The sequence below is a fragment of the Salmo trutta genome, chromosome 22, assembly GCF_901001165.1.
Source record: "Salmo trutta chromosome 22, fSalTru1.1, whole genome shotgun sequence".
In the NCBI taxonomy this organism is placed as follows: Eukaryota; Metazoa; Chordata; class Actinopteri; order Salmoniformes; family Salmonidae; genus Salmo; species Salmo trutta.
This window is the reverse complement of record NC_042978.1, coordinates 9671547-9685724: the sequence shown is the minus strand read 5'-3', so window position 1 is coordinate 9685724 and position 14178 is coordinate 9671547.

The window sequence follows — 14178 nt, the reverse complement described above, 5'->3', positions numbered from 1 at the left end:
CCCTGTTTTTTTTTTTACTAGTTCCCAGCTTGTTCCAGGGACGTACCTAAATACATGTTTAGGATGGTCCCAAAGAATCGTTCTCCAAATAAACCACACCACCCATTGTTACTGTTGCGGAGCCCATCAAGGCCCTGATTGGTGAACCACTGAACCACTGATCCATTTACAGCTCTTTGCCTGTTGGAAAGGTTAGGGACCCCCGTAGACACAAACAGTGCTTTTAACATACAATGTTTTCAATCAAACATTTCTAGAACAATTCAGCGATACAGATTTAATACAGCCCTCCCATTGGGCACACACTGGTTGAATCAACGTTGTTTCCACGTCATTTCAATGAAATTAAGTTGAACCAATATGGAATAGACGTTGAATTGACGTCTGTGCCCTGTGGGCTAACCAAAACGCCTAAATTGGTTCTCAGAAGGTGTTTGCTAACATACATTAAATGTTCCTGTAACTAACTGGACACTGAAATATCAGGGGAACATTACGGGTAACGTTACAGAGCTGTGCACCCCTATAGTTTGGTTAAATTTAGGGCTGTAATAAATCCGCATCGCAGCAGTACAGAGTGAATGAAATGTAAAGCCGACGTTCCCACTTCAGAGTAGACTGCATTCACAGTGAACGGCTGCTGCATGTCGGATCGATCAGAAATGACCGTTACTTTTCTATCGTGGAATCTGTAACATGCTGATCAAACTGGCTCTGGGCGTGCATGCTGATTTTGATCCATCCCCACCAGGGGCCTCATTTCTAAAAAAAATCTTAGATTTATACTTGAACTTAGTCGTGAGATCATTTCCGACGGTGTGCTTAAAGTTCGAGTCATAAAATATACTGAACATAAAAAAAACCTAGTTTACGCAGCGTCTAAGAAGCACATTTGTAATTTACGCACCTGTGATCTATAAATGCAAAATTGACGGCACCTGAACGTGCCTTAAAATCCGCGATTTCCCCTTATACAATGCTAGCAGAAATGAGGGTTTAGTCAGGAATAGCCATGGATCATCATGTGTAAAAAAAGTCATTCCGGTCTCTGAATACTCTCTCCCTTCTAAAAGCACGGTTTTCAATGTCTTCCAGTAACGCAAGAACAGCCATGGTTACTTTTTTCTAATTTGACACAGTATTTATAGAACATCGCATCCTGTCTTTAAATTCAAAACACCTTGCGTCTGGCAATTAAATCCTCACACCTTTAATTTATAATTCCTAACAAATTGTTCATAAAGCTAATGCAAAGTTAACCACAGGCTTGGACGCATATGCGTCCCAAACTGCAATACCCCTACATAACCAGCAGGAAAATCACTTACGGCAAGTCTAGACTTTGCGTACAGATAAGATCATTTCCATGTCAAAGTAAGGTTTTATAAATAACTACTTATACGTGGTTTTCTGCGTGAGTCATACTTAAGATCAAAATTGATCGTAAGTCCATTTTAGAAATGAGGCCCCAGATGCATTTATGATAGGCAGGTTAATTAAAATACCGAAACCAACTGTGAATTAATTAATTTGAAGACGGGTCGAAACACACATGAAACATTCATGGACATTTAGCTAGCTTGTTGTTGCTTGCTAATTTGTCGTGGGAGATAAACATTGGGTTGTTATTTTACCTAAAATGCACATGGTCCTTTTTTGTTGTTGCTGGATCTTTGTCGAATTTTGACCCATTTTGAGTCGTACAAAATCCTGTGTTATCTACTCTGGTAATTAATCCACAGATAAAAAGGGGAAACCTAGTTCGTTTTTAGTTAGTTTGCTTTGATTCATCTCTCCTCTTCGTCTTTCTTCTTCTTTTGTGGATTTTATATGGCGGTTGGCAACCAACTTTAAGGTGCATTTACCACCACCAACCAATGAGTAGATGGGAGAGACGGGACTTGCAAAGTGTCAAGCGTCTAAAATAGAACTAAGTTCTAAAATAGAACTGACTACGCATACGTTTGGATGAAATTATTGAATAACATCTGCGTAAATGTATTTTGCAACGCGGCTGGTTTGGTCAGCATGTAACGCTTCAGCTTTACAGCTTGAATAGAGCCCTTAATGTTGAAGGCAGTGTTCAGTCTGGTTTTACCACTGTAACCCAATCAGCTGGGAGTCTCCCTGTGTCACTTTATGATTTCACTCACTCGACTTTTATAAAGACAAGCAAACGTTACTGCCCAGGGGCCGGTGACCTCACCCCAGCCTTCCTGTTATTCCAGTTTAGGCTTTTCTCACAGACCACAGTAGAGGTGCCTATAGGGGACAAGTTTCTGTAGGGCCTCTCTCTGTGTGTGTGTGTGTGTGTGTGTGTGTGTGTGTGTGTGTGTGTGTGTGTGTGTGTGTGTGTGTGTGTGTGTGTATAAAAAAGAGAGATAAGGGATGCAGAGTCTGGGGAGTGGAGAGGTTTTGTGTCTGAACTCCTTGACACCAGGGTTTGCTTGGGCGTCTCAGTGTGTAAATCAGTGTGCCTATTAATGGAGCAGCTAAATCCTCCCTAGTCTGATCCAGCTCACACACACACACACACACACACACACACACACACACACACACACACACACACACACACACACACACACACACACACACACACACACACACACACACACACAAAACTGTTCTTCTCATCTCTCCCCCCTCTCCACTCTCCCTTGTCGGGCTGTGGGTGCAATCAATGGAGGCTGCAATGCAGGATTATTTATCCAAAGGGGCTGAGATTGTTTTCGGTGGAGCAGTAGAGGGTCCGCAGTTGACGCAGGAGCAGACTGTCGCTCCCCTCTTCTAAACGGTGTGTTTGTGAAAGAGAAAGATAGAGCGAGAGTGTGTGTGTGTGTGTGTGTGTGTGTGTGTGTGTTCCGTAATATCAGCGCTCCACACTTGTGGAGTTAGTGGCTATAAAGCACTCGGCCATATGAGGAATGGCCTCCTCTCTGTCGGGTGAGTGGAGGGAAGGTTAGGCCCAGCTCAGCCTCTACTCTGCAGCTCTCTTCTCTCCTGGGAAGTGCCCTATAAATCTCCCAACTCTTATCCTTGTGCTGTATTGATAAGCCCTGCAAAGACAAAAGACGAAGAATTGTGACAAAATGGGGGCTTGTCCGGCATATTGTTTCCCATGAGTATGGTAGTCGCTCTAGTCAGCTACTAGGAAGCTCTGCTGTGCCCAGATACGAGTTTTCAAAATACACTTTTGGGTGGAGTTTGTGTCACTGACATCCACCTTGAGAGGTTATAAGATTGGTGGCATACCGTAATTTCCGGACTATTAAGCGCACCTGAATATAAGCCGCACCCACTGAATTTCATTTTTTTAAACATTTTGAACATAAATAAGCCGCATATGTCTATAAGCCACAGGTGCCTACCGGTACATTGAAACAAATGAACTTTACACAGGCTTTAACAAACTAGTTTTGGCAAGTCGGTTAGGACATCTACTTTTTGCATGACACAAGTAACTGTTTACAGATTATTTGATTTATAATTCACTGTATCACAATTCCAGTGGGTCAGAAGTTTACAAACACTAAGTTGACTGTGCCTTTAAAGAGCTTGGAAAATTCCAGAAAATCATGTTATGGCTTTAGAAGCTTCTGATAGGCTAATTTGGTGCGAAAAGTGCAAATCAATCCCAGAACAACAGCAAAGGACCTTGTGAAGATGCTGGAGGAAACAGGTACAAAAGTATCTATATCCACAGTAAAACGAGTCCTATATCAACATAACCTGAAAGGCCGCTCAGCAAGGAAGAAGCCACTGCTCCAAAACCACAATAAAAAAGCCAGACTACGGTTTGAAACTGCACATGGGGACAAAGATCGTACTTTTTGGAGAAATGTCCTCTGGTCTGATGAAACAAAAATAGAACTGTTTGGCCATAATGACTATCGTTATGTTTGGAGGAAAAAGGGGGAGGCTTGCAAGCCGAAGAACACCATCCCAACCATGAAGCACGGGGATGGCAGCATCATGTTGTGGGTGTGCTTTGCTGCAGGAGGGACTGGTGCACTTCACAAAATAGATGGCATCATGAGGCAGGAAAATTATGTGGATATATTGAAGCAACATCTCAAGACATGAGTCAGGAAGTTAAAGCTTGGTCGCAAATGGGTCTTCCAAATGGACAATGACCCAAAGCATACTTCCAAAGTTGTGACAAAATGGCTTAAGGACAACAAAGTCAAGGTATTGGAGTGTCCATCACAAAGCCCTGACCTCAATCCCATAGAAAATGTGGGGGCAGAACTGAAAAAGTGTGTGCGAGCAAAGAGGCCTACAAACCTGACTCAGTTACACCAGCTCTGTCAGGAGGAATGGGACAAAATTCACCCAACTTATTGTGGGATCTTGTGGAAGGCTACCCAAAACATTTGACCCAAGATAAACAATTTAAAGGCAATGCTACCAAATACTAATTGAGTGTATGTAAACTTCTGACCCACTGGGAATGTGATGAAAGAAATAAAAGCTGAAATAAATCATTCTCTCTACTATTATTCTGACATTTCACATTCTTAAAATAAAGTGGTGATCCTAATTGACCTAAGACAGGGCATTTTAACTAGGATTAAATGTCAGGAATTGTGGAAAACTGAGTTTAAATGTATTTGGCTGTATGTAAGGTTTATGTAAACTTCCGACTTCAACTGTAGATTTGTTTAACACTTTTTTGGTTACTACGTGATTCCATATGTGTTAGTTTTGATGTCTTCACTGTTATTCTACAATGCAGAAAATACTAAAAATAAAAACCCTTGAATGAGTAGGTGTGTCCAAACTTTTGACTGGTACTGTACATCCACCTCTTTTTCATTGAAAAGGTGGTACAACCTGGCTGTTCCGACCAAGATCAGAGTCTATTGAGGGTGCAGGATGCCCTGACTGGATTCGAAGTGTTGGCAGATCTATCTATCTTAGTCGCATGGCATGCTCACATTCCTATTCTTGTTGTCTGGCGGCATGTTCTTGTCTTTCCCTGTCCTCTGACAAATTTCTGTTGTTCCAAATTTTGCCTTACGTTCCAACGCTTGTAGTTGCTGAAGGATTTCCTCCTCCACCAAAGCCGATCAACTCTTTGACTACTGCTCTTGGATCGCTAGATGGCACTTTGATGTCATAAATGCTTTGTAATGACAGACAGATTCGCCTTTGTACATTTATGTAGGGTTTTCCACAAATGCTTCCAACTTAAAGTCCAACTTAAATTACCGTAAATTCCGGACTATAAGCCGCAACTTTTTCCCCACGCTTTGAACTTTGCGGCTTAAACAATGACGCGACTAATATATGGATTTTTCCCGCTTTCAAATTTTTTGGTCCTGACAGCTTGGAGCATTGTCAAAAAATCCACTATCATCAACGGGTTTCGAAACGCTGGACTGCTGCGTGTTGAAGAGGGCTCAGCGGGGGATTTGCCTCCGGATGAAAGTGACGAGAGCGACAATGAAAACGATCCAATATCGGATGAAGCATTTCTGAGGCTATTCAACTCCGACACCGAAGGAGATGGTTTCAGTGCACAGGAGGAGGAAGATAGTGACCAATGACTTTCTTAGTAGGCTACTGTTTACTGCTAATTTTGTATTTTTTGTTACAAGCCGTGTTTCGTTAAAGCCTATTTATTTTTGTTACAAGCCGTGTTTGGTTAAAGCCTATTTATTTTTGATACAAGCCGTGTTTCGTTAACAAGAAATTTGTGGAGTGGTTGAAAAACCAGTTTTAGTGTATATAAACTTCCGACTTCAACTGTGAATATTTTTCATTTTGAGGATTCTTCGAAGTCGCCACACTTTACCTTGATGACAGCTTTACACACCCTTGGCATTCTCTCAACCAGCTTCATCTGGAATGTTTTTCCAACAGTCTTGAAGAAGTTCCCACATACGCTGAGCACTTGTTGGCTGCTTTTCCTTCACTCTGCGGTCCAAGTCATCCCAAACCATCTCAATTGGGTTTAGGTCGGGTGATTGTGGAGGCCAGGTCATCTGATGCAGCACTCCATCAATATAAAATATATTTTAATTTGTTTAACACTGTTTTGGGTACTACATTATTCCATATGTGTTATTTCATAGCTTTGATGTCTTTGCTATTATTCTCATAGTAAAAATAAAGACAACCCTTGAATAAGTAGTTGTGTCCAAACTTTTGACTGGTACTGTCTATTTTACTCTGTTTGAGCGGACTCCCACGTCCCTAAAATGTCCGCACTGCACCTCCAAAGTATTCTTGTGGGAAAGGCTCAGAAAGGGTACGCTTTCTCTCTTAACCAGAGTTCAGATTATGACACTGTTAAAGCTGCTATACTTCGGGTTTACGAGTTAGTCCCAGAAGCAGTTCCGTAAATTATGATAGACAGAATCACAAAGCCATGTTGAGTTCGCAAGGGAAAAAGCGTGTCTCAAGCAGTCAAGGACCTTGAGGATTTAAAGACTCTCATACTTCTCGAGCAGTTCAAGAATTGCCTTGATGAAAAGGAGCACAAGGATCTCACTCTTGAGAAAGCTGCAGTTCTTGCAGATGAGTTTGTGTTGACATATAAAACTACCTTCACAAACAAAGCACCCAGTAGTTATCCCTAAACAAAAAGCAATCCAGAGAAGTAATCTCCTACTGTGAGGTTTCAGTCCTTTTTCTACAGTATCAAAAGATAAAGATCGGCAGAAAACTGTTTTTGTATCTGACAGTTTGTCATTACTGTTGTGAGAAAGGACACATGATATTTAAGTTTCTTAAGTTGAAACAGAAAAATGAGCGAGGAAAAAGCAGTTTCTTCTTGTGGGAACACTCCAGCCCATTACATCTCTGGTTGGGACCGGTGTATCTCCTAAACAAGATTTTGGATCAGATGTGTTTGAACCCTTTGTTTCAGATGGGTTTGTGTCTCTGCTGAGTGGCGAATCTGTTTAACAGCCGGTGGGGGTTTTGGAGGGGGGTTTTTTTGGAGGGGGTTTTGCCTTTTTCTGACACTTCAGCAACTGGTTACAGTGTGTTAGTACAAGGCATGGAGATGGGTTGCATGGAAGTTCCTTTGTATATTGTGGAATTCAAGTCTGATCTTATTTCTGGTTCCGTTGTCATTGGAGTGAGGCCTAGCCTACCAGTGAAGGGGGTCTCATTCATTTTGGGAAATGATTTGGCTGGAGGGAAGGTCATGCCAAATCCTGTCATTTCTAAAGAACCCAGAGTAGAGGAACCTGATGGGTTATCATTAAAGTATCCATTTTCTTTCCATTTTGTTACATTCCCCAGCAATAAAACCAAATAATGTTGCTCAAACAGAAAGTGGTACTAACAACGGGTCACTGACAACAACCAAAATTGAGCAGTTGGGGTTTTAGGAGGGGTTGTGAAAGACACTCATGGGGGGGGGGGGTCCACTGAAAGTTGACTTGCAACAACAACGACAACCTAAATGACACCCACCATAACCTCAACACAGGGGCCCCTCAGGGGTGCGTGCTAAGTCCCCTCCTGTACTCCGTGTTCACTCATGACCACACGGCCAGGCACGACTCCAACGCCATCATTAAGATTGCCAATGACACAACAGTGGTAGGCCAATAGGCCTGACAGCCTATTGGGAGAAGGTCAGAGACCTGACCATGTGATGCAAGGACAACAACCTCTCCCACAATGTGATTAAACAACACAACCCAACCCCCCCTTGGGTTGTGCCGTGGCGGAGATCTTTGTGGGCTATACTCTGCCTTGTCTCAGGATGGTAAGTTGGTGGTTGAAGATATCCCTCTAATGGTGTGGGGGCTGTGCTTTGGCAAAGTGGGTGGGGTTATATCCTGCCTGCTCGGCCCTGTCCGGGGGTATCATCGGATGGGGCCACAGTGTCTCCTGACCCCTCCTGTCTCAGCCTTTATTTATGCTGCAGTATTTTATGTGTCGGGGGGCTAGGGTCAGTCTGTTATATCTGGAGTATTTCTCCTGTCTAATCGGTGTCCTGTGTGAATTTAAGTATGCTCTCTCTAATTCTCTCTTTCTCTCTCTCTCTCGGAGGACCTGAGCCCTAGGACCATGCCTCAGGACAACCTGGCATGATGACTCCTTGCTGTCCCCAGTCCACCTGGTCATGCTGCTGCTCCAGTTTCAACTGTTCTGCCTGCGGCTAAGGAACCCTGACTTGTTCACCGGACGTGCTACCTGTCCCAGACCTGCTGTTTTCAACTCTCTAGAGACAGCAGGAGCGGTAGAGATACGCTCAATGATCGGCTATGAAAAGCCAACTGACATTTACTCCTGAGGTGCTGACCTGTTGCACCCTCGACAACTACTGTGATTATTATTATTTGACCATGCTGATCATTTATGAACATTTGAACATCTTGGCCATGTTCTGTTATAATCTCCACCCTGCACAGCCAGAAGAGGACTGGCCACCCCTCACAGCCTGGTTCCTCTCTAGGTTTCTTCCTAGGTTTTGGCCTTTCTAGGGAGTTTTTCCTAGCCACCGTGCTTCTACACCTGCATTGCTTGCTGTTTGTGGTTTTAGGCTGTGTTTCTGTACAGCACTTTGAGATATCAGCTGATCTAAGAAGGGCTATATAAATACATTTGATTTGATCAAGACAAAGGAGTTGATTGTGGATTACAGGAAAAGGAGGACCGAGCACACCCCCATTCTCATCGACGGGGCTGTAGTGGAGCAGGTTGAGAGTTTCAAGTTCCTTGGCGTCCACATCACCAACAAACTAACATGGTTCAAGCACATCAAGACAGTCATGAAGAGGGCGTGACAAAACCTATTCCCCCTCAGGAGACTGAAAAGATTTGGCATGGGTCCTCAGATCCTCAAAAGGTTTTACAGCTGCACCATCAAGAGCATCCTGACGGGTTGCATCACTGCCTGGTACAGCAACTGCTCGGCCTCCGACCACAAGGTACTAGAGGGTAGTGCGTACGGCCCAGTACATCACCGTGGCCAAGTTATTGCCATTCAGGACCTCTATACCAGGCGGTGTCAGAGGAAGGCCCTAAAAATTGACTCCAGCCACCCTAGTCATAGACTGTTCTCTCTGCTACGGCATTACAAGCGGTACCGGATCGCCAAGTCTAGGTCCAAGAGGCTTCTAAACAGCTTCTACCTCCAAGCCATAAGACTCCTGAACATCTAATCAAATGGCTACCTAGACTATTTGCATTGCCCCTTCTACGCTGCTGCTACTCTCTGTTATTATCTATGCATAGTCACTTTAATAACTCTATGTACCTATATTACCTCATTTACCTCGACTAACCGGTGTCCCCGCACATGAACTCTGTACAGGTACCCCCTGTATATAGCCTCGCTATTGTTATTTTACTGCTGCTCTTTAATTATTTGTTACTCTTATCTCTTACTTTTTTTTTGGGGGGGGGGGTATTTTCTTAAAACTGCATTGTTGGTTAAGGGCTTGTAAGTAAGCATTTCACTGTCAGGTCTACACCGGTTGTATTCGGCGCATGTGACAAGTAGCATTTGATGTGATTTGAAATATATCCTATATTTTTGTTGGACAAGTTTGCTTCCCACCAACAGAAAACTTGTACAACATAATCAAGTTAAATGCGTCGCTACTTAAATGTGTTGCCTTCTCCAATGTAAACATGGCGTCTTCTACTGGCTGTCAACAATTAAATACAAGACAAAACACACTTTATTTAAAAATAAATTAGATACAGTGCATTCGTTAAGTATTCAGACCCCTTGATTGTTTCCACATTGTTAAGTTAAAGCCTTATTCTAAAATATATATTTTTTTAATCCTCAACAATCTACACACGATACCCCAAAATGACAAAGTGAAGAGGTTTTTAGATTTTTTTGCAAATGTATTATTATTTACATAAGTATTCAGCCCCTTTGCTATGAGACTGCAAATTGAGATCAGCCTCTTCCTGTTTCCATTGATCCTCCTTGAGATGTTTCTACAACTTGATTGGAGTGCACCTGTGGTAAATTCAATTGATTGTACATGATTTGGAAAGGCACACACCTGTCTATAAATAGTCCCACAGTTGACAGTGCATGTCAGAGCAAAAACCAAGCCATGAGGTCGAAGGAATTGTCCGTAGAGCTCCGAGACAGGACTGTGTAGAAGAACAGATCTGGGGAAGGGTAACAAAAACTGTCTACAGCATTGAAGGTCCCCAAGAACACAGTGGCCACAATCATTCTTAAATGGAAGAAGTTTGGAACCACCAAGACTTTTCCTAGAGCTGGCCGCCTGGCCAAACTGAGCAATCGGGGGAGAAGGGCCTTGGTCAGGGAGGTTACCAAGAACCCGATGGTCACTCTGACAGAGCTCTAGAGTAGCTCCGTGGAGATGGGAGAACCTTCCAGAAGGACAACCATCTCTACAGCACTCCACCAATCAGGCCTTTATGATAGAGTGGCCAGACAGAAGCCACTCATCAGTAAAAGGCACATGACAGCCCGCTTGGAGTTTGCCAAAAGGCGCCTAAAGGAGTCTGATCACAAGAAACAAGATTCTCTGGTCTGATGAAACCAAGATTGAACTCTTTGGCCTGAATGCCAAGCGTCACGTCTGGAGGAAACCTGACATCATCCCTACGGTGAAGCTTGGTGGTGGCAGCATCATGCTGTGGGGATGTTTCTCAGCGGCAGGGACTGGAAGACTAGTCAGGATCGAGGGAAAGATGAACGGAGCAAAGTATAGAGAGATCCTTGATGAAAATCTGCTTCAAAGCACTCAGGACCTCAGACTGGGGCGAAGGTTCACTTTCCAACAGGACAACAACCCTAAGCACACAGCCAAGACAACGCAGGAGTGGCTTAAGGGACAAGTCTCTGAATGTCCTTGAGTGGCCCAGCCATAGCCTGGACTTGAACCCGATCGAACATCTCTGGAGACCTGAAAATAGCTGTGCAGCGATGTCCACCATCCAACCTGACAAAGCTTGAGAGGATCTGCAGAGAAGAATGGGAGAAACGCCCAAAATACAGGTGTGCCAAGCTCGTAGCGTTATACCTAAGAAGACTTGAAGCTGTAATGGCTGCCAAAGGTGCTTCAACAAAGTAGAATAAAGGGTCTGAATACTTATGTTAATGTGATATCAGTTTTTTTGTTATATAAATTTGCCAATATTTCTAAAAACCTGTTTTTTGCTTTGTCATTAAGGGGTATTGTGTGTAGATTGAGAGAATTGTTTATTTATTTTTTAAATACATTTTAGAATAAGGCTGTAACCTATACACACACACACACACACACAGTGCATTTGAAAAGTATTCAGACCCCTTGACTTATTCCACATTTTGTTGCATTGCAGCCTTATTCTAAAATTGAGGGAAAAAAATCTACACACAATACCCATTAATGACAAAGCAAAAACAGTTTTGAAGAGTTGCAATGAAAAAGCCATATCTCAGACTGGCCAATCAAAAGAAAAGATTAAGATGGGGAAAAGAACAGAGACACTGGACAGAGGAACTCTGCCTAGAAGGCCAGCATCCCGGTGTCGCCTCTTCACTATTGAGACTGGTGTTTTGCGGGTACTATTTAATGAAGCTGCCAGTTGAGGACTTGTGAGGCATCTGTTTCTCAAACTTAACACTCTAATGTACTTGTCCTCTTGCTCAGTTGTGCACCGGGGTCTCCCACTCCTCTTTCTATTCTGGTTACAGCCAGTTTGCGCCGTTCTGTGAAGGGAGTAGTACACAGCGTTGTACGAAATCTTCAGTTTCTTGGCAATTTCTCGCATGGAATAGCCTTCATTTCTCAGAACAAGAATAGACTGACGAGTTTCAGAAGAAAGTTCTTTGTTTCTGGCCATTTTGAGCCTGTAATCGAACCCACAAATGTTGATGCTCCAGATTCTCTGTACGCCTATGTAGATATTCCATAAAAAATGAGCTGTTTCCAGCTACAAAAGTAATTTACAACATTAACAATGTCTACACTGTATTTCTGACCAATTTGATATTATTTTAATGGACCAAAAAAAAATGTGCTTTTCTTTCAAAAACAAGGACATTTCGAAGTGACCCCCAACTTTTGGATAGTAGTGTACATATGTATCAGTTAAGAACAAATTCTTATTTACAATGACAGCCTTCCGGGGAACAGTGGGTTAACTGCCTTGTTCAGAGGCAGAACGACAGATTTTTACCTTGTCAGCTCAGGGATTCGATCCAGCAACCTTTCAGTTACTGGCCCAACGCTCTAACCACAAGGCCACAAACACACGCACGCACACACACACACAAACACACACACTTTTGTATTTTACAATGTTTTCTTATTCACTTTTTAAATAGTTTTTATTATTACCTAAAACTGAAGTTTGAGAAACAGGTAAAATAAAGTATGTTTCCATAACTTTCATTCCCTTGGAACGAGACCAAACAAAACTCATCTCCAAAATGTGCAGTCAAAGTAAATTGTGAGCCAGGGCAACACATTGGCTAAACTTATTGACTGCCCACCCTTGAGAGAAACAGCAACAAAGTTGTCCTTACCACAAACATGTCTGATTTCAAGAGGAAACTCCTGCAATATCCTTAGTAATTTTCCTCTCATGATTTTCCAAAGTGACACGAGTGTCAGCCCACATTATGGTTAAGAGAAACTGGTTACCACTCTTGGCTTTGGGCAAAGGACCAACACAGTGCACCAGAAACCCGCTGCTGAAACGTTTGTCAAAAGCAGGAATAGGCTGCAAAGTTGCAACCGGAACAGCTTGGTTCGGTTTACCCTTCCGCTGGCAAACGCGACAGGATTTACAGTAAGACACGACATCCTGTTTCAGACTAGGCCAAATTACGGCACGCAAGATACAGTCATACATCTTGTTGACCCCAAGATGGCCTGCCATACTACCATCGTGAGCCAACCTCAGTATCTCTCGACAAGATTTGGCACGACCTTCCCACCAGCCAAATCGTTTACCAAAATTAATGAGACCACCTTCACCAGTAGGCTAGGTCTCACTCCATCGACAACGGAACCTGAAATAAGATCTGACTCGAGTTCCACATTATACAAAGGAACTTCCATGCAACCCATCTCCACGCCTTGTACTAACACAGTGTAACCAGTTGCCGAAGTGTCAGAAAAAGGCAAAATACCCTGAAATATTTAGGAGATACACCAGTCCCAACCAGAGACTTAATGGGTTGGAGTGCTCCCACGTGAAGAAACAGCATTTTCTCATTCTCATTGTTCTGTTTCAACGTAAGACATCAAGAGCTCATTTGTCCTTTCTCACGGCAGTAATGACAAACTGGCAGATACGAAAAACAGTTTTCTGCCGATCTTTATATTTGGGCACTGTAGAAATGGACTGAAACCTCAGAGTAGCAGGTGACTTCTTTGGGTTGCTTTTTGCGTAGGGATAACGACTGGATTCTTTGTTTGTGAAGGTAGTTATATGTGTCAACACAAACTCATCTGCAAGAACTGCAGCTTTCGCAAGAGTGAGATCCTTGTGCTCATAAATGTAGGTCGCAACCTTTTTGTGAAGGCAATTCTTGAACTGCTCGAGAAGTATGAGTCTTTAAGTCCTCAAGGTCCTCGACCTCTTGAGAACCACACCACCGATCAAAAAGACATGCGAACTCAGTGGCTTTGTGATTCTGTCTTTTGTAATTTATATTAATGTTGTCGGTATGCTTCTGGGACTAACTCGTAAGCCCGAAGGATAGCAGCATTAACAGTGTCATAATCTGAACTCTGGTCAAGAGATAAAGCGGCGTACACTTTCTGAGCCTATCCCACAAGAACACTTTGGAGGAGCAGTGACCAAATATCTCGAGGCCATTTTAGGGATGGTGCAATCCGCTCAAACAGAGTAAAATATACATCCACCTTGTTTTCATTGAAAGGCGGTACAAGCCGGCTGTTCCGACCAAAATCAAACTATTGAGGGTACAGGATGGCCTGACTGGATTCGAGTGTTTCCAGATCTATCGCTCTCTTATCCCTCTTTGTCTCTCATCTTTAGTCCACAGAAGTGAAAAAGATGTTTGGCCTTCTTTATGATTTACATAAAGGGGATATATTGTCTAGCTCGAAAACCAGTTACGTTGAAACTTGCCGTTCAATCCGACACGGAGTACACTACTAGCAGTTCAACGGCCAACGTCGAACCCATTGGAGGAACTATGTGTGCAGGGATGGAACTATGTGTGACCATCCCTGCAGGATGATTGGCAGTGAC